The sequence below is a fragment of the Sus scrofa genome, chromosome 13, assembly GCF_054392235.1.
Source record: "Sus scrofa isolate SSC_HxYL_T2T_F1_AM1 chromosome 13, Sscrofa_HxYL_maternal_Yorkshire_Landrace_v2.0, whole genome shotgun sequence".
In the NCBI taxonomy this organism is placed as follows: Eukaryota; Metazoa; Chordata; class Mammalia; order Artiodactyla; family Suidae; genus Sus; species Sus scrofa.
The window spans coordinates 182,100,319-182,121,449 of NC_139395.1; the positions used below are offsets into that span (position 1 = coordinate 182,100,319).

The window sequence follows — 21,131 nt, forward strand, 5'->3', positions numbered from 1 at the left end:
GAGGTATGTTATGTAAAAGTGCAAAACTAAATGTGTGCTATATGTGGGGCCTAAATCCATACATCTAGATTACTCTCACTCTCCCCCCCCACACACACATGCACACACACCATGTTTTTGATTAGCTCTTGCATCTGTTAGAAGGTCAAGGAGTTTCCATTTTTTTCTCTCTATTGTTTAAAAAAAAAATGCAACATGGGGGAAAATCATGGTTGACTGCAAATGTTGACAGTCCTACTAATGAAAATTTCACACTTTTGATCTCAAGTAATTAATAACTCCATTTGGAAAAGTTTATATAGAAAATAGCACAATTTAAAATATTCAGGATTTAAATGAAAACCTACTTAAAAAAAGGAAAACTTGAGGAAAAAATCTGTAAATACTGCAAGATAATTGTAAAAACAGTTGCTCTCAGAGTACTTATTGTTAATGATCTACTCTTTAAAAAAGAAGATGGCTATCTAGAATTTTGAGGAATAAAACCTTATTGTATTTTATCAAAAGCCCTTTAAATCAGCTGTACTTTTCAAATACTTTTATTTATTTCATTTCATTTTTTCTTTACAGGGGCCTTACCTGAAGCATATGGAAGTTCCCAGGGTAGGGGTTGAATCAGAGCTGTAGCTGCTGGCCTATACCACAGCCACAGCAATGTGAGATCTGAGCCATGTCTGTGACCTACACCACAGCTCATAGCAGTGCCAGATCCTCAACCCACTGAGCCGGGCCAGGAATCGAATCCCTGTCCTCCTGGATACTAGTTAGGTTTGTTACTGCTGAGCCATGATGGGAACGCCACATTTATTTTAAAATAATGTCATTTTTTGTTCTATTCTGAGGAATACCTCTGCGACCTTCAAATGTATACCTTAAACAATTCGTATAATCCTAACATCTTTCCATTCCATTTTTATTGTTTGAAATTTATTTAAATGACTATTTGATAACATTGTGGTTAAAAAGCAAATGGATTTAAAATAAACCTATAATGTGTCCTTTATACATGGAGCATTCACTTCATGATCACAAGATATTTCCAACCAGAGCAGTCTGCAATTTAAAAGTAGTCTATATATATATATATATATATATATATATTTTTTTTTTTTTTTTGCTTTTTTTTATCACCCACAGCATATGAAAGTTCCTAGTCTAGGGGTCAAATCGGAGCTACAGCTACCAGACTATACCATAGTCACAGCAATGCGGGATCTGAGCCACCTCTGTGACCTACACCACAGCTCATGGCAACAGCGGATGCCAGACCCACTGAGCAAGGCCAGGGATCAAACCTGCATCCTCATGGATACTAGTTGGGTTAATTTCCACTGTGCCACAGCGGGAACTCCCAAGGTAGTCAATATTTGGTTTGACATACTTCATGGCTAATAGAAATGTATAAAGTAGTATAGAAAAAAAATATAAAGTGAGTTAGTATAATTCTAGGGTCTCTTTTTATTCATTTTAAGGCTTATGGTAAATATTTACTCCAAGATAGAAAGGGGATTTATATTTAAAGCATTCTGAACTTCACTCCCTTAAATGTGTAGGAATGACTCACAAGGAAAACATAAAAAACTATTGTAATTAGATGCCCACGGGATCAGCAAAATCATTAGTTGAATGAGCATTTCAAAAAACCTTAACCCAATCACTTATTTTGAAACTATTAAGGAAGATAAGAATATTCATAATTGTGTAGAATGTATGTTTGTAAATTTGAATTTCAAATAAAATTAATTACATCTCATTCAAGGAAAAATCATTTTTTCTATTTGCATAAGAACATGAAGTTTTTCAAAGGAAAAATCTTGTCTCTATAAAATTTCAAATATATAAAGCAATACTAACTTGTACATTAAAAATATAAAAAAATATTTAATAATCTTCCTCTCCACCAATTAGGGTGGAAAGAAACTTCCTAAAATATACAGAAGAATCTCATGGACAATTGCCACAGAAACAGATAGTAGTATTTAATGGTATCACGAAAATAAAGTGCAACAGTCCTGAATACCTCAAAATGGTTAATTTCTAAATATTGAGATAAACATTTTTTTCAGTTACAACTATTATCCTAAAACATTATATTCAATTTGGGAGATAGATGTATTGCAATGAAAGGACTAAAAAGGTTAAGTCCATCAACAATAAGAGAATTAAGGGGCAGAAAAATAGGAGAAAATATTACAGAGGAAATATGAAAATGTATTGCTTATAGTTGGTAAATAGATACCACTCTTTTAGTACAAATGACAGGGACACAGTGTTGCTACCCTTGAAATATGTGTGTGTGTGTGTGTGTGTGTGTGTGGAGAGAGGTACTGAGGGAGGAAGAGAGGGAGAGGGAGAGTGAGGATGAAGAATGATGTGTCTTTCTGTTAAAATAGCCACGTGTGTGTGTGTGTGTGTGTGTGTGCATGTGTGCATGAGTGTGTTTCTCTAATTTAGATTGCAAGTATTTCTTCAGGGCAGAGATCACTATATGTTCCATCCACTCTCTGGAGTGACTACTTAAAATTTTGTTAAGTGACTTCAGAAACTCATTTAAAGTAATTGTTTGTCCTTTTATATTCTGCACATTTAGGGGTTTAGATCTCATACAATGGGAAGGAAATGGGACCTTGAGTAACATCCTGTACCAACAGCCTTTGAAAGGCCAGGCAGATTGCATTATCTGCTTGCAGTACTTTCCCCAGACCTAGCTACCTGAAGAGAACACCTCACCTCTGTGTAATGTAATAAATACCGTTTACTGAAAATTCCTTCCTTGTCTCACATTGTACTTGTGCTTCACTTCTGCACTTAGAAAAGTCATGTGAGACAGGTATTATCTGTCCAGAGGAGATGATTGAGGCTTACTGACACTAAGCACATTGGCTGCTTATCCCACCATTAAATACTATAACTAGAAATTACACCCATGTCTGAGGAATTGCCAGACCTACATATGTATGTGTTTTTGTGTCCACTGTTTTCTCATCCCATAAAATTTAGAAGTGATAACTAATAAAAGACCAACAATGGATCTGTACCCAAAAATTACTTTGACAATTTTACATAGTTTGACTATAAAAATATTAGATCGTACTGGGCACAGGAAAATTGATTACCTCATTTTGTTGCAATATCTGTTTGCCAATAGTCATTTTTTCCAACAATATCTCAAGTCTCTGTCTATGTCTAGCAAGATGAATGGCTCTTGATGGAAGGAAATTCTATTCATAACAAACAGAGAATGCTTAACTGTTGTAGGTCGGCTAGAAAGGTATTTGTGAGCTAGATTTCTGTGCAGAGGTCTCTGCCTGTTTACCACAGAATGGATTTTCTACTTTCTCTATGTTAGCGGCTGAAACAAGGAGCTTTATTGTGTAGTAGGGGGAAAGCATGCCATAAATAGTTTCCAATCAAAAGGGCAAAAGCAGTTCCACTTTATTGTGAAATTTATTTGTCTCCTGGACATTAAGAATTTTCAAGTAGCCTAGGAAAATAAAATATTCAGCTTTATATATCATAAAAGTGATTTTCACTAGAAAATTACATTGTATTTGGATTTCTTCAAAGTTATCTACTGAAGAGTAAATACTCAGGATAACTATAAGAGTGAAAAAAAATAGGACCTTTCCCAAGATTTGGGGGTAGATTTGATGCACTTCAGAAATTGGCACTCTGATTATATATTCACAACTAAGTGACAAGTAATTTTTAAAACCAATAAAATTTTTATTAATTAGGACCGGAAAATAGCACATTTAAAGTGCCTTAACCTAACTTATAACCTTTGGATCCACACCATTTTCCTTCTGAGGAAATCTTGGTTTATAGTAGTTTCAATTTATTGGATGATATATAATAGGAATCTATAACTAAAAAGGAGAATAAATTGTGTAACTACATTAAATTTAATATCATGTTCAGTAACATCTGAAATAAGCCAAACTCATTTTCCAGGTAGTCCAGGTCTCATTTTTGATTGCCTTCACATTTAACCATCTGTGTGCTTAAAGGACTGAGAAAATTACCATTACTTGAAATCCTTTTTCCAAACTATGCTCCACTTAGTTGATAACTGCTATATCTTGCAAGGCAATATAGTTACTAGACCTACCTATAAACTAAATGACGAAGGTATGACCCTGCTTTTATAAAACATATGTATAAAAAAATTCTACACTTTAAAACTCAACTCCTATTATATTAACGTGGTGTGACAGCTAAGATAATGGGCACCTAGAATGCTTGGCTCATGAAAAGCAACCAATAAATACAATAAACTTTGGGAAAAGAATAGAAGCCTTCTCCTCATCTCCATAGTAAGTCCCATTATAATATTTCTCATGGCCAATTATTAGGTTCCACCAGTCATAAACATCTTAGTAGACAAAATTTTCCCTTAAAGAGTTAGTCTTATGCTATGACTCAATAATGAAGTTTCGTAATGGAAAAATAAGAAGACAAGAAAATGTACACATATATATATGTTTGTGCTGTATTAGGTGCTAAGTGCAGAATATATATGCTATTATATATATGATTAATGATAATATAAATCATATTTTAAAATAGAAATAAAGAAGTCTAGGAGACTCTCCTTCTCCTAAATATTTATTTTAAAGAAATTCTTCTATTATGTTTAAGCAAATAACCCCAGAATAAAAAGTATACACAAGGTATATTTACTAAAGAAACTTAATTTCCTGAATGAACATATTAAGTCAGCTTAGAAAAGGTCTAACTGAATTTCCAGTTGAGTAACAATAATTATGTGTACCATCTAACCTTAAAAGTGAGTGATATGTACAAAGCACTAAAACATCGATGTGCTATGTAAAAGACAGAAGCAAAAAGTGGAAGGCAGAGCATTCTTGGTGAAAGTTGCGAGGCAGGAAAGAGTTTTAACAGTTAATGAAAATGAAGGAAAAAAAAAGAGTATAGCTGAAATAGGATATATAGGCCTCCAGTCTGGGGAGGAATGAAGACAAATCAGGCTATGCAGGCCTTCAAGGTTATATTAAGGGCTGGTTTTATATAGTTAAGTGTCCTGGGAGGTCATTGAAAGGTTTTATGCCGAGGTGAGGTACACCATAATCAGATTTACATTTCAAAGAGCTCAGAGATTGTTCTTGCTTCTTTAGAGAAAATGAATTGAACTGAGTCAAGAATGGGGAAGACAAGATATTACTGAAATAATTCAAATTAGAGATGATATGACATAGAAAAAAATTATAGGCATAGAAACAAGTTAATTCATTTGAGATATATTATGTAGATAATGTTGATAGGTCTTGGAGATAGAATAGAAACAGAGCATAAGGTGGAAGAAGGCATAAGGACTGACATCTAAGCTCCCCGTTTGGTTGTTGGCTGCTTTTTCTATTTCCTGAGGGGGCAGTGAATGGATATATTATGTGTAAGGACACAATAGTTTAATGTGGGGTGTGTTACACTGTCAGTCAATTGGAAATGTCAAGTAAGCATTTGCTGTACTAAATTGTGTGGTATTTATACTGCAAAGAAACAGATTACAATATTTTCATGTTAAGAAAAGTGCTGCATTTAATTTTCTTTGTTAGATAGGCTTTTGTTTAATGACAGCTGATACATTTGGCTGTCAAGAATATGGGTTTTGTTTAACATAAAAAGAGTACAATAAAATATTGCTGGAGAAATCTATGTTATAGCTACATTAGAAAAACAAAGTGTCTTTACTGAGTTGGGTGATTCTTCCTCTCAGAACATGGTAGTAATTAAACTGGAACACTGATATTGATTTGATCATGAGCAAGACATTGATTTGATCATGAAAAATCTGTGTTCCATGGACTCCAACATTTGCCTAATTTTGCTAATATACACCATTTATCATAAAACAGAAAAAAGAAAAATAATGAGCAGATCAACAAAAATATATCATGACTACTGGACAAACAATTTAAAATGCACCATAACACTAAAAAACCAGCAGGAGATATATTTTGATGTACATATTGTAACTGTTAAGAGCAATGTTTAGACTTTTCAGGTTCAAATCTTGACTCTGCTACTTAGACTTTGCCTATGCAGCTGAACAAGTTACAAAGCCTCTTCATCTCTCAGTTTCTCTGTGTCTATAATATATGAATAGTAAAAGAGCCATACTATGAATTCATGAGAATTTAATGAGGATAATAAATTTGAAATACATATTAGAAATTGGTATTATTGCATATTCATATAAGTAAACATTTACAAAATGTATACAAACATTTCTAAAATTTATGACTAAAATCAATACATTTGGTTGTATATTTGAACAACATTAAACTTCATCAACCTTTTCAAGTTTTCCATTTTTAGAAATGTATTAGGCATTTGTTTCTCCTTAGAATAGTAATGCAATATCCATCTCTCTTAAAATTATAATTTTTTTCAGAGGATTCACAAAAATATATCACAACATAGCACTTTCCTGTCCAAGTAAATTATTGATAGATACTTGGCCATTCCTTCCAAACTTCCAACTATCTCTTTGTGATCCTGGAGATTTCCATAGATATATTATATCTATATAACTTTTATTTAACACAGACAATGTTTTGTCCTTGGTTCCTGGTTGATATGCCAGTCCATCCCATTAAAGACTAATGTCTTCACTCTTTGCAATCCTTGTATTTACTGGCGGAAAGAGCTGAATGGGTCTCCCTGGGGTAACTGAAAGGACTGCCTCTGACTTTGTAGCTCAAAGCCCCCTTGCGTCTTTATATAGATTCACTCTTCCCACTCCCAGCACTGGCAATTTTTTACTTTTATTTTTTGGTTGCCATATGCACTAGCAAACACAAACTTGGCTGACTTCCCTCCACAGCTTGTCCTCACTTCTTGAGGGAGCCTTCTTTTACTGAGTTTCAAAACGTATCTGACTTTGAGACTCTAGTTTTCCTGAGACTTATTTCTTCATAAGTACTGACTGTTGCTAAGGTGATGTGATCCTTTCAACTTTCAGCCGCTTGTCCGAATTTGTATCATGTTGGCACTGATCAATGTCTCCTCTGTCTGATAGCTTTTCTGACAGTAAATGCGAAGTAAAAGGCTAGAACTATTAGTCCAAATCATAGGGGATAAGTGTTCAGATTGCGAAAACCACATTCACATATGGCAATAATTGGCAGGCTCTTTTAGGTGATCACAGCATTATTTCCAAAGACCCAATGGATACTTGAACAATTCCTTGGTTCCAAATAGGAAACTCTCCTGAATGAGATAAGAATATACATTTCTGTGATTAGTTACTATGTTCCTCCCTCACCCCCAGTGGACTTTTCCAATGAAGTGGATTCATTTGAATAGTTTATGCCAGAATTTATACAATCCTACCAAAATTCTAGACTTAGTCTATGACAGGTGAAACCTCAGAAATAAGATACTTCAGTTCCACACTGCATAAGGTATTACGGATCTAAATTAACAGAAGCCACTATGTTTACATATCTAAATATCACAGCACTAGGAGCAGCAGCTCAGCCTTGTAAATGATATTTCTTCAACAAGCTTAATACCATTACAGAATGCTATTTTTTTTTCTTTTTTGCCATTTCTTGGGCCGCTCCTGCGGCATATGGAGGTTCCCAGGCTAGGGGTCGAATCGGAGCTGTAGCCACTGGCCTACGCCAGAGACACAGCAGCGCAGGATCCGAGCTGCGTCTGTGACCTACACCACAGCTCACGGCAACGCCAGATCGTTAACCCACTGAGCAAGGGCAGAGATCGAACCCGCAACCTCATGGTTCCTAGTCGGATTCGTTAACCACTGTGCCACCATGGAAACTCCCAGAATGCTATTTTAACTCAGTCTTATTCTTTTGATTTTTTAAAAGTAGCAAGATATGGAGACTATCTCTGTGAAGGTATTTATTAATTGAATATTTAGGGACTCAATTTTATATACACTTCAAATTTTTATTTATTTTTTGCTTTTTAGAGACGCACCCATGCCATGCAGAGGTTCCCAGGTTGGCAGTCTAATCAGAGCTACAGCTGCTGGCCTATGCCACAGCCACAGAAATGCAGGATACCAGCCACGTCTGCAACCTATACCATAGCTCACAGCAACGCCGGATCCTTGACCCACTAAGCAAGGCCAGGGATCAAATCCGCAACCTCATGGTTCCTAGTGGATTCGTTTCCGCTGAGCCACGACGGGAACTCCCTATATACACTTCTAAATTTGCTCTTTTGTCCAAGCTGGTCGACAAAGCTCTATGGTACTCCTATCTGTTTCTCTCTAACCTCTTTCTGTTTACTCACCCTCGATAATAAATTAAACATGTCTCAGAAGCACAAGCAATTAATAAATGAGTAGAACAATATGGATCTTCTAATGGAATAACAGGAATTTAAAGGAAGTGCATATTTAATAAAATGGTTTCAGAGAATTTCTAAAAGCATAAAATATTTTAACTTACTTTATCTTATATTTAAATACTTTAAATTATTATTTTAGTTTAAACTATAAGCACAGCTTCCTTACTCAACTCTATCCTTCAACGAAGGAGAAAGAACAGCCCCAGTTTGGAAGGTAACAGACCTGTGTTCTAGTCCTGACTGGCCCTATCTCCCTGGTGTGCTGCTTATGTCGAGGGAATTTGTCCCAGATCCCCTAGCCAGTGGTTGGTGGAGATGAACTTGATACCAGGAGGTATCCCAGGTATCCCAATTGAATACCTTCCTTCAATTCATGCTCTGCCTCCATTATGCTTACAGCCAGAACTTTAAGAGCAAATAACGCATGCTGGAATACTTGTGCTCTTGATAATATTTTACTCTACATTCAAGTTCCTATATTGAACACTGGTAACAGGCTAAAACACCAAGCCAGTGGTGTGAACGTCCTTGTGAAGAAACAGAAACAGAACAAGCACTCCTTCCTAAATTTACCTTATCCATCATTCATTTCTCTATAGGTTATTATTGATAGAGGAATATCAATAAAAACTTTTGAAATTATCAATAATTTAATTCAATAATTATTGATAGAGGAATATCAGTAATAACTTTTGAAACTTGACTTTTCAAGAGCTACGATAATACTGATTTGGCTTTAGAAATTTCTCTTTTTTAAATTTTAAGACTTCGCATACATAATGAGAGGGCATTAGTAACACAAATTGTAAAATACTTGTCCATTCCTTTGGATATTGCATCAGTTTGGATTGTTTCTGCATCAGTCACTGCAGGTTGATTGAGCAAGCTTTGCTTTTGTGTTTGTTTTTTAACATGCATTCAACTAGATATAGATTAATACTCCCTTTTATCATTACAGTTAGTTAAAAAATTGCCTGGGAGCCCATTGAACAAGATTTGCTTTACGACCAACTCACAGAGTCAGTTGGAGACTAAGGACGTTGGGACCTGCTGGATGAGTCATTCTAGCGTAAGCTAAGTGTCCAGAGCTTTAAGAAGAAAGTCCTGGTTGGAGGCTGATGCCCCAGCTGTGGAACAGCTCCATCGTCAAACATCTGCTGGATATTCACCACTAAGGGTGCATGTAGCTTTAGGTGGGCATTCCTGGGATCCAAAATGTGGGCACACTGATGGGGTGGGAGGCAACAGGAATTGAGGAGGGGGCAGTTAGCAGGATACATGATGACACAACTGTAGTGGCCCCATCACCATGCCCACAGTGACCCCATTGCCTATAGGTGGAGAGATGGGAGCGAGCAAGGTACAGCATAACTGGCATGCCCTTGGGCTGTACTGTGGTGTGGTGGATGCCATGAGCGAGCTCCACATACAGGGCATGTGTGTAGTATTTTTGTGCTGTGGGTAGGGGCTCTTCTGGAGACAGGCACTTTGCATGCACCAGGTATATGCTGGTCTGGGGGAGGAGGAGTACGGTGGCACTGCCCTGCTGCAGGGTACGTGACACTTTGTAAAGTGTGCCAGGAGTGTAACCTGTTTGGAAAGTGTACATGTTAGAAATGTAGGCTGGAGCAGCTGCTGCATAGTCTATGGGGAAAACATCTGGAATAACCAATTTTTGGCATTTGCATAGGGAATCTCAGAAGAACCTAAGCTATAAATAGGATTCCTGATTTCAAGAAGGGCCCCAGTGTAGTCTCCCCGCCACCCTGTTTGCACCTGCCCTCAGACCGGCTGGCTGCCCAGCTCTGCCTCCTTGCAGCCTCACCAACCCACCTCATGAGACTAGTTTCAGGAATTTCTCTTCAATTTTACTTTATAGGGAAATTTATAGTACCTATTCATTGAGATAGGCTGTTACTCACCACATGAATAAGGTAATTTTAGTCAACAATACAATATTTAAATAGTCCACTAATAATTTTTCAGAAGTTGTACAAGACTTCCAAATATGTTTTGGGATGTTGTATCTATATTCATTGCTGGTAACCTAATAAATAATTTTGTTCATCAAGGCCCTAAATAAGCATATAATTAAGTTCAAACAAGGATTAAAAACTCTTGCTATGTAGCACTGGGAACTATGTCTAGTCACTTATGATGGAGCATGATAATGTGTGAAAATAGAGTGTGTACGTGTATGTGTAACTGGATCACCATGTTGTACAGTAGAAAAAAAAACTGTATAACTGTATAACTGAAATAAAAACTGAAATAACTATTAAAAAACAAAACAAAACAAAAACTCTTGCTATGTAGCTCCATGGTTTTAAAGAAAAATTCATAGGATGGTTTTATTTAAAATCCCATATCCTAAAGGAGACTTCCTTGACTATTTAGTATTGGTCTCTCAGGATTAGAAGATGACACAAGATGGTTCAGTGATTACATTGGAGAATATGTTTCCCCTAAAGCATAGATAATATTCCTGTAGTCACCTTTAGTTTCTTATCTCAAGTTACTCCTTCATTTGCTGAATTTCCATTCCTCTGTGTCAGCTACAACTTGAAAATTAAACACCTTTGGGACACTAGGGAATAGCACGAGATGAACACTATTCTGACCACAGCTGGAGGCCCCTGAAACACTGCTGCACCAGACGAAGAGAAATGCTTGGGCATGGTGGGAGGATAACGGCAGGGAGTTGGTGCTTGCATCTGGTTTCTCCATTATTTTCTATTTGAATTTTTTTGTACATATATGCCTGCCTATCATTCTCATAACAATTACTGATAAAGTGAGTAATATAACATTACAAATAAAACAATGAGCCATCCTTCTTAGAATTATGCCTCATTTTTCAATATCAGAAATTTCCAGTGCTCAGAATTCTGAATGTTTTGAACACAGCCGTTGCTTAAATCCATAAAATTTTTTACAATAACAGAACTGGTATTTGTGTTTTATATGTATACATATGTATACCATTATTTGTAGAAACAAATCTAAGAGTATTTAAAATATATTTCTACAGGTTATAGGCAGCATATTAAAAGCAAGATATTACACTATGAGCAGCAACTAAATCTTTCCACCAATCTTTCTTTACAGGGGATTCACATAGTAGCTTAGCGTTACAAGAGCGAGAAGCTATTTCAGCATTTTATGGCATCAGTTTATGCAATCTGAGGCCCCCATTTTCACACAAAGATAAGCCTGTCTCTAGTCAAGACAAGTTTGGGACAAGTCCTCTCCTCTGGATAGAGTTTTTGTTTGTTTGTTTGTTTTTGCTTTTTAGAGCAGCACTTGAGGCATATGGAGGTTCCCAGGCTAGGGGTCGAATTGGAGCTACAGGCCTGCCAGCCTATGCTGCAGCCACAGCAACACTAGATCTGTGCCACGTCTGCACCCCACAGCACAGCTCATGGCAACACCGGATCCTTAACCCACCGAGCAAGGCCAGGGATCAAACCCACAACCTCATGGTTCCTAGTTGGATTAATTTCTGCTGTGCCACGACGGGAACTCCCTGGATAGAGTTTTGATGCATAGCGCCATTGCGCTTATTCTCTATGAATTTTAGTTTTTTCACTATCCTGACTGGTATACTATGCAGTTCTCCTGTTTGTAATTTTGACACTTGCTTATGCTTCAATCTTAGTATATTACATTTCAATATCTCTCTTTGGAGCTTTCAACCTTATTCACTGAAAATTCAATAAGAGAAGTTATATCCTATATATCTTTGTATGTTAGGTATCCTAACACAACTTCCAGATACAAAATTAATGTTACTGTTTATTGAAACAAATGAACCCTAATACATACATACATATACACAATGGATACATACATGGGGTGTGTGTGTGTGTGTATGTGTGTGTGGATTTACAGTAGCTAGAACTCATGCCATGCCACAATATTATCCCACTCCCAATCTCTTTCCCCTACCCCACTCAAGCTCTCTCCCCACATGTTCTCATGTTATATAGGAAAAAAACATCAGAGGAAAAAAGAAAAATGATATTTATGAATAGAAACTTAGAGAACTGTCTATATTTTACAACCTAGAGAAAGAATAAATGAGACTTGGAAGGAGCACAGGTGGTAATGAATGGGATATTAGGGGCCAAAAATGTCAATAAAAGAATGAGCAAGAATAAAATATTCTGAATAAATATGAAAAGTATGAGACTCAAGGAAGTGAATTGAGCAATTAGACTTTTGGGTTAAGTAACATCAACATTTATCATTCTTTTGAGTAGATGTGTATGCATGTACATGTGTTTGCGTGTGTGTGTTTATATAATTCTGACTCCATGAAACTGTTTAAATGCAATTAACAAAATATAAATACTTGCGTAAGATGTTTTACCTTTTTGAATATGTGTGTGTGTGTGTGTGTATCACACGAGAAAACTCATTACTTAATAGCAATTCTTGTGCTTTCTGAGTCTATCATTCTTTAAGGGTGTCATTTTTGTACCTTTACACATTGCGAGTAGATTCAGTTTGGCATTTCCATAACCAGAAGTTCTACAATTAGGTTTTTGATGAATGCAAGCACTTGTTTGGTAATAGAATGCATTCAACCACAGGTACCATCAATGTAACCCTCTGTATCAAAGTAGCCAACCATCTGATCACTTATGTGCAAATTCAGATACTTTAATCATTATGTGCATAGGATGGGGGCCTGGATAAATAGAGTTATTTTTAGAAGGATTCAAATTACTCAGGCAAAAATAGTTTGAAATGGAAAGTTCTTGAAAAGAAGCCAGGATAGGCAAGTTATATAAACTATCATCATACTCCCCCCAACTACCTCCTCGCAAAATCCAATCAAAGGATTGAGAGAGTGCTTAGAAAAAGAATTTCCTTAATAGCTGTTAATAATGTACAAAAGTATACCTGAACATCTCATTCAGTGAGTTTTCATTTCTCTGTAGAAAGCGTGATTTCCATTCATCAACAGTATGACTTTCTAAAATATCTCCTCAAGCTATTATGGTGTTTTATAACCAGGCCTGATTGTAAAATATGATGTTACAAAAATCAATAATAAAATATTCATATGATCCAAGATTTTCCCAAATTGAATCTGACTGGGTCATGGCAGTATGCTGATGTCTGGAATGCAAGCAATATACTATATTATTGATGTCTGTCAAATAACGGAAATTGTTACAAATTAATTCATCCCTAACCTAATTAACCCCGTGTGCAATATTATATGCATTCCAGACGAGTACTGTTTTGCTCTGACCATAAAGCTAGAAAGGACAATATTTCAACCTATAAAATTGCCTTTTAAGCCACTTAGAAACCTCAAAGAATACTGCTTATGTAGAAGTGATGCAAAAGAATGCATTACCTCATCTATTTGAATCATTTTTGGTCTGATACAAAATGTTATTTCTCTTTTTTTTTAATTGTAAAAATAATCTTACAAAAATGTCTAGTCTGTTTTTTACACATTAAGCAGATAGAGCCATTCACATTAATAGTCCGAATTATTAAAAATAAAAGTTGTATACATTTTAAAGGGGAAATGGAGGAAAAGCCTTAACATTTTCTTGCTGTTATAATGCAAAAATGATTGTTTGTTTTCTATCCAGGATATCTCACAGTTCTGACTTTATAGGTCAATATATATATCAATATACATTTTATGATTGTATATAAAGCAATTAGGACCAGTCTTTTTGGAATCAGTGGGTGGTTGTTAATTTTTTATGGTATTTCGTTACTTCTCTTCAACTTTCTCTTTACACATAACCCTCCCTATCCCCATTTGTCAATAATGCCCCGCTCTTTCTGTTTGCAATACAGGACTGGATTTGAACACACCCAGATCTGAAATCTTCCTATGTACCAAATCTGTCTTGGATCTATAACACATTAATATTTATCAGTCCTTTCTTTTCCCTCCCTGCTATTCCTCCAACTTTAGCTAACTGGTTAATGACAATTCTCAAAAGAAAATTGTGGGGATGTTGCTTTTTTTTTTTTTTTTTGGTTTGTTTGTTTTTGGTTTTTTAGGGCCGCTCCTGCGGCATATGGAGGTTCCCAGGCTAGGGGTCGAATCAGAGCTACAGCTCCCAGTCTACACCACAGGCATAGCAACGTGCGATCCAAGCTGCATCTGCAACCTACAGCACAGCTCATAGCAATGTTGGATCCTTAACCCACTGAGAGAGGCAAGGGATGGAACCCACATCTTCATGTACACTAGTTGGGTTCATAAGGCACTGAGCTACACAGGAACTCCTGATTGTGGAGATGTTTTAAACTATTTCAATCTGACTTTTTGTGACTATCATTCTATATCACACTGCAACTCTTTAATTATGGTTAAATTTTTCTATTTTTTCTAACTTTATAATAATTAATACTTGGATAAAAAGATATTAAAGGGGCCTTTAGTGACAGTGGAGAGCGCTTGCGTATGGTGATGCTGCATCTCAGGGAGAATCAGGGCTTTCTCTCTTTGTAGGTGATCTTGGAAGAGGTATTCAAACTCTTTGAACCTCAAACTCTTTCCACATGTACATGTATGCTAAGTACAAATACATCTACCTCAAGGATTGGTTGTGAACACTGAAATGAGTACAAAGGGTTAACACAGAGCAGCTAAAAAAGAACTTAGTAAAAAAGAGCTTTTATTTGTTATTACTATTATTATTTTTTTGTCTTTTCTAGGGACACACCCGCAGCATATGGAGGTTCCCAGGTTAGGGGTCTAATCGGAGCTACAGCTGCCGGCCTACTCCACAGACACAGCAACGTAGGATCTGAGCCACGTCTGCGACCTACACCACAGCTCACGGAAAAGCCGGATCCCTAACCCACGGAGTGAAGCCAGGGATCAAACCCACAACCTCATGGTCCCTAGTCGGATTTGTTAACAACTGAACCATGATGGGAACTCCAAAAAAAGAGCTTTTATTAATACATAAGGCATTTTTCACAAGTGGTACTTGTGTGCAATATTAGCACTTTTCAATTCTTAGTATTTCAGTGTTGGCACTGTTTTAACATGAAGCAACTATAAGTGTGTTCAAAATAGATTTTAATTTTTTCATAAAAGAACATTAAGCCCTATCAAAGAGAAAGCTGCAGCATATTTTAAAAGAGAATATTGCCTTCTGCTTTCAAAATCTAGAACGGTGAGAGAAAAAGTGCTTTGTGGTTAATCTCCATTTTAAGAGATCTATATCTATACCTACATCTATATATATCTATAGAGACACCTGGTATTGTGCCAAATGTTGTCACGATGCATTAGTGAAATATCATATCTGATAACAAGTAATGTGAAATGATACCCCACTGATTGGAATGTCACTGATGCTGTGGCCTGTTGTTCTTGACACCGCAGAAGAGGATCAAAGCATCTTTCACGGTGATAAAGCTGGCAATACGGACAGGAAATAATGCCAGAGAGACTGATTAAGTGTTAACATTCCCACCTGGTGCCATGAAAATAGCACATAACATCCATAATTTCGGGATGATTCTCTCCTCCTGTGTTTACTTTTGCGCCAGCTACAGTATTTGAAACAGTTAATACTGATGAACGCTTTCTTCCTCTTATCTCCCCAGGCAAGAATTAGGTTGTAAGAGGACTTCTCTTTCACTGTGATTCCTTTCAAGGGCTACCTCTTACATGTATATTAAGTACCAAGAAAGGCACTTCAAGTGGGTACGAAAATATGACTCATCCATTCTCCCTGCCTCATATCTGAGTTGACAGACACCCCAGTGAAGCTGTTCTTTGACTGAAAAACACCTTGGTGGGTATATTTCTTTATGACAATAATGCTATAGAGATAATTCATGGAACCTGCATCCCAGGTTTGTATTCTCAAGGAAAAATGTCAACTAGATGAAGTTCTGAAATGAGAATAAATCTTTATCTAAAACCCTGCTTCCTCTATCACAATTAGACCTGCTGATATCTACCATCTTAGTATCACTGACTTCTCTCCATAAAATGATCTGTGAGGCAGATCCAGTACAAGGCTTGAAGAAAAGAAATTTCGCCTGAACTGCTAAGGCTTAGATGGTTAAGACGACAACACAGCATTTTTTAAAGAAAATTCTCTTCACAGGTTACAAGCATCCTAAATCAAAAAACATAGCGATATTCATTCAACCTTAGGGAAGATTCTCCTAAAACAGGATTAAATGTCATTGCTAAAACAGATCAATGGTAACACATTTATGTGAGTCACTATCATCCACAGAACAGAAAAGCTTTTATTAATTCCTGAAGGTGCAGAAAAGTGTTTCTGTCCACTGAGTTCTGAACTGTAGCTCTTGTTCCAAAGGTCAGTTTACAGAATACAGTTGACACAGTCAAAGCATGTTCCCTAATGCTATCCTTTTCAGGTCCACCTTTGTTTGTATGTTCTCGTTATAAAACACTACATTTTAACAAACATAAAGTAACAATTTTTTACACACACACACATATAAATTTTTTTTTCTAAATACATACATCAGGGAGTAATTTGCTGGGTGTACCCAGATGATGTAATGATGTAACAGGTATTCCTATTACTAATTTGTAGACTTTAGTCAAGCTTTATGGTCCATTTGAAGGCACTGTGTTTATATTTTGCAGGCTGCCATCTAGGTGCCAGATAGCTGAATGCATCTTATGTTACCAATGAGGTCATCGTTGAGTAGCATGCTGAGAACAGCAGGACTATCACCAGGCTCTGCAAATGAGGCACAGTCATGAAAATTTGTGTCTTCATTTGTATCCTTTCATAATTTATGTCCAGTAGCTTTCACTCTACAATCAGTGAGCTTTGCATCTTTGATAAACACAGTATCAACTACTTTGCATTACATCAGCATTGATCCTCACTAAATTAAAAATCTTCCATTGTTTGAAGAAAATATCTTATTCATCCTCATGTGATCTCCATGGCCCATAGTTTACACAGAAAAGTAGTCACATACTTTGAACATCACCATAAAACAAAACAAAAAATATTAATTACAAACTACTATAAAAATCTTAACAGTAGCTTTTATATAGGCTCCAAAATTGATTTGATCATGTGCTGATAGTTTTATGGTGAAGAAGGTGACTAAATTTGGCAACACTTGAAATCTGACCATATAATTTGTGACAGAGAAAACGGCCTCCCAGAACATATTTAACTCATATATCATGTTCTGTAATAGAAGATCCCTCAAATATAACCAAATGAGGAAAGGCATGTTGAAATGTTCAGTACAATGAGAAGCAATATAAAGAATTTGGTTTTAGAGTGTATTTGTTTCTCTCTGTGTATGGACATAAAATATCAATTAATAGTAAAGTTAATTCTAAGTTGATGCCACAATAACATCATATTTGGAATTCCTACAAGAATAGTTTTTTATACACCTCCCATGATAAGGAGAGAATATGCCACTTTATTTTACTGATGACAGCTTTGAAAAACAATATATGGTATTGAGAAGTTGGAATGCAAATATAATGAGTGAAAAATCTCATAATTTTTGCTTTTTTCCCATTCGTTACTATTAACTAATACATCTTTTCTTAAATTATTTAAAAGCCACATGAGCGGGTTAAAATAAATGTAAGACTCTATTTGAGTTTAAGACATATGTGATATAACATATATGACAATGAAAGCTTAGGACACCGAGAAAGCTATACTTACAAAAATTTCAAAAAATATTTTACCAGAAGTAATTCAGGAGCAATCTGAAGTAGATTTTGCTTAGCTAGAGTTATACACTGAAATCACTTGTTAAACTGTCAATAGAGGAATCAAACGGTCAATATAAGAATCAAAATGATATACTAACTATTGTGTTAAACTACTGATGCAACAAAACCAGGAAAAGATTAAAGGAGAATCAGAGGGACAAAGAAAGCATTAAATGAATAGACCCAAATATTAAATGGCATACCTAAATCCAAACATATTAACTTTTATATCAAATGTGAATGAAGTAAACACTCCAAAGATATGTCAGAGTCTGTCACATTAGATCAAAGAGGCAAGATTCAATTAAAGCTATCTATAGGAAACCCACTTAAAAATCAGAAACAAAAATCAGTTGGAAGATGATACACCACGCAAACAGTAGCATAAAAAAGCCGAAGTAACTACATTAAATCAGACAAACAGACTTTAAGGAAATGAATGCCGTTAGACCTAAAGAGGGACATAATAAAAACATAAACACAATGAGAAGAAATATACCCATAAATGCATCTGAAAACAAAAATATATCAGAAAAATACATTAGGAAAAACTTGACAAAATTTAGTGGAGAAAGGTAAGATTAGAAATGAACACTGAAAGCTCTTTCTTCACATACTGCATGATGGATTGTCTATGTAGAAAATCCTAAACAAGAAAAAAAAAAAAAGAAAACACTAACTGCATACTTATGAATGAACTCTTACATTTTAGGTTATCTCAGAAAAGCATCCTCCTCAACCTCACAGTTTCTTAGAGTTTGTGACATTTATGAATAAAAATATAAGGTGAGCATTACTATAATCTTGATGTGTTTTAAGTCCTTTGGCAAAGAGAAACATTACATGTTGATTTTTTTAATTACCAGAGGTCACAAATATATGTGACCTAAAGGCCTGGAAGAAGTAAAACTAGAAAACATTTGCGGAGGAATGCACTGCCCTGAAAACCGAGGTGCCATGAATTTGAGAAGCCACATAAGTTCCATGCCACCACCTCTGTGACTTGAATTGCTACTTAATTTACTTAAGGGTTTCTTTTCATCTTCAGTGTCCCTCTTTTACTCTCTTTTTCAACAAAATTGTGCCTAAGTTGCACCATCCCCAAAGCACTCTTCTACATTCTTGGCAATTTCACATCAGACAGCAAAGTCCAGAATATTTTTCAGACACTACATGGAAAATATTCCACATCACACTGCCAGCTATGAAGTGTTGAAAATACATGTGCCTATGCCAAGGAAGGATACTCTGAGGTCAAAGAGCCCCTTGGAAGTATTAACAATGTAGACACTTAATAAACAATTCCAGAGCTGGCAACGGCTGAAGGAAGACAATCCATATTGACTAAACCATAATAATAAATATGAATTTTAAGAGACAGTTGATGGCTTGGACCATGACTCTCTTAAATCCATTTGGTACTTTGGCTAGCACTGAAGAAAATGCTAAACTTGAACACATCTGAAAATTCTGTAAATGTCTTGACACAATTGTGATTATAATTTGTTTTTATCCAGTCTCAGTGAATGACATACATGGAAACAAAATGCTGAATTTTAAATACTTCTCTCTTACTCAAATCACAGTATCACCTTTTGTCCCATTTTGGACACCAGCATTTGTAAGGTTTCACTTAGATTATTGGTTGAAACAGTAAATGTCAAAAACAAGAACAAAGAAATGATAATATTCACCAAAAAGTCTATTTCTCCAAAATATCAGCACTACTTTGTCAAGGTTAATAGTAAGGAGAACAAAGGGAAATGTGTTGAAGTTAAATTCTTTCATTTTATATTTTTTCTCTTTGTAATCCAGAATCTGAAATACATTTTATTTTTCTTTAACACATGGAAGATCACTATGTATTATGTATTTTTTTCTTCTGAAAAAAGAAACTGTTGAATTATGGCAGCAATAATTCATAGAATCCTTACTAATTTCCAGATACCTCTGACATTTTATTTATTTACTTCCACTTTTATATCAGTACCATTAAGAGCTCCATTACTTAGATGAGGAAACCAAGCATAAGAGAAGTGAAGTAACTAGATAGGAAATGGGTAAAAACCCAGGCATTTTGGGCCCAGAGATTGTGCTGTAAATCACTATGCTTAGAAAAAAAACATAGGCTAAGACATCTCCAGAGACTAAAATTTGCTTTTCACTATTATTGATACTTTATATAACAGTCATAAAACACCAGCATCCCAGCTAAATTATCTAGGTCTCATATTCCAAGAGCTGAGAAGACATAACAGTGATGTATTATTGGGAGATTTACTTTATGTATTGACTTCCAGGAATTCATTACTAATTAATAGATATTTGCTTAGCAGAATGTATTCCTGTCTTTTGGGGAGCTGAATAAAAAAGTGTTTGGAGAGTGTAGTAAGAACCAGAGTGTGAAAAAAAACGTAGAAAAGTAATCAATATCAAGAAAGAGAGGAGCTAAATAATTTAAACTTTGTCTCCTCAATTAAAGTGCTTTTCAGTTAACCTATTTATCACTAAGACCATACACCTTAGAAACACTGTATGTCTACTAACATTTTTAGGAAAGTATTTCATGACTTTTCCAAAGCAGTCTATTATTATACTGGTTAGGAAGGAGTGACCATTCATATTGAGAAGGTAGTCTGAAAAAAGAACAAATTACTTCAGAATCCATTGTCTTTGCTCTTCTTACATCTGAACTCAATATTAGTCTTCTAAATTAATTAATTTAAAATTACCCACAAAGGATTGCTGAATTTCGTTTAAATTGCTGTTCCCAACTCCTTCTACATAAATCTTTCCATAACTCCACAAATCTCAACACTTCATTCTTACCAACTACAACCAGCTAAAATGCAAGTGATGGTTCATATTGGCTGAGATGAATGTCATTTCTGTAATCAAAATATGTAGTGCAAATTATTAGAAAAATTCAAATATCTCCCCTTAGCTATACTCCATAAACAATTTTCTCCCTTTGACTTGTTCCTACTTACCTTCTACTACTCCAGTCAGAATTTTTAGTAAAATCTCCTCTTTGACATACTCAGATGCTCCT

At 35.6% G+C, this 21,131-nt stretch overlaps 1 protein-coding gene and 1 pseudogene across 5 annotated transcripts in view; both read right to left on the minus strand.

Annotated features, from left to right (window-relative positions):
- The window catches only part of EPHA3 (EPH receptor A3), a 351,064-nt gene that overhangs the window by 131,665 nt on the left and 198,268 nt on the right, over window positions 1-21,131 (minus strand).
- Window positions 9,515-12,836, minus strand: LOC102157486 (myelin-associated neurite-outgrowth inhibitor pseudogene; annotated as a pseudogene).